We start from the raw sequence: 1551 nt of genomic DNA on the forward strand, positions 1-1551 counted from the left end.
GGATAGGATGAGGACGTCAATGAGGATGAAGATAGGATGAGGAGGACGAGGAGGATGAGGACGTGAATGAGGATGTGGATGAGGATGAGGATAAGGAGGAGGATAGGATGAGGAAGAAGATGTGGATGAGGATGAGCATGAGGATGAGGATAGGATGAGAATGTGGAAGAGGATGAGGATGAGGATACGATGAGGATGAGGATGAGGAAGAGGATGAGGATAAGGAGGAGGATAGGATGAGGAAGAAGATGTGGATGAGGATGAGCATGAGGATGAGGATAGGATGAGAATGTGGAAGAGGATGAGGATGAGGATACGATGAGGATGAGGATGAGGAAGAGGATGAGGATAAGGAGGAGGATAGGATGAGGAAGAAGATGTGGATGAGGATGAGCATGAGGATGAGGATAGGATGAGAATGTGGAAGAGGATGAGGATGAGGATACGATGAGGATGAGGATGAGGAAGAGGATGAGGATAAGGAGGAGGATAGGATGAGGAAGAAGATGTGGATGAGGATGAGCATGAGGATGAGGATAGGATGAGAATGTGGAAGAGGATGAGGATGAGGATACGATGAGGATGAGGATGAGGAAGAGGATGAGGATAAGGAGGAGGATAGGATGAGGAAGAAGATGTGGATGAGGATGAGCATGAGGATGAGGATAGGATGAGAATGTGGAAGAGGATGAGGATGAGGATACGATGAGGATGAGGATGAGGAAGAGGATGAGGATAAGGAGGAGGATAGGATGAGGAAGAAGATGTGGATGAGGATGAGCATGAGGATGAGGATAGGATGAGAATGTGGAAGAGGATGAGGATGAGGATACGATGAGGATGAGGATGAGGAAGAGGATGAGGATAAGGAGGAGGATAGGATGAGGAAGAAGATGTGGATGAGGATGAGCATGAGGATGAGGATAGGATGAGAATGTGGAAGAGGATGAGGATGAGGATACGATGAGGATGAGGATGAGGAAGAGGATGAGGATAAGGAGGAGGATAGGATGAGGAAGAAGATGTGGATGAGGATGAGCATGAGGATGAGGATAGGATGAGAATGTGGAAGAGGATGAGGATGAGGATACGATGAGGATGAGGATGAGGAAGAGGATGAGGATAAGGAGGAGGATAGGATGAGGAAGAAGATGTGGATGAGGATGAGCATGAGGATGAGGATAGGATGAGAATGTGGAAGAGGATGAGGATGAGGATACGATGAGGATGAGGATGAGGAAGAGGATGAGGATAAGGAGGAGGATAGGATGAGGAAGAAGATGTGGATGAGGATGAGCATGAGGATGAGGATAGGATGAGAATGTGGAAGAGGATGAGGATGAGGATACGATGAGGATGAGGATGAGGAAGAGGATGAGGATAAGGAGGAGGATAGGATGAGGAAGAAGATGTGGATGAGGATGAGCATGAGGATGAGGATAGGATGAGAATGTGGAAGAGGATGAGGATGAGGATACGATGAGGATGAGGATGAGGACGAGGATAGGATGAGGATGAGGATGAAGCTAAGATGAGGATGAGGATGAGGAT

Source organism: Lupinus angustifolius, chromosome LG09 (assembly GCF_001865875.1).
Source record: "Lupinus angustifolius cultivar Tanjil chromosome LG09, LupAngTanjil_v1.0, whole genome shotgun sequence".
NCBI lineage: Eukaryota > Viridiplantae > Streptophyta > Magnoliopsida > Fabales > Fabaceae > Lupinus > Lupinus angustifolius.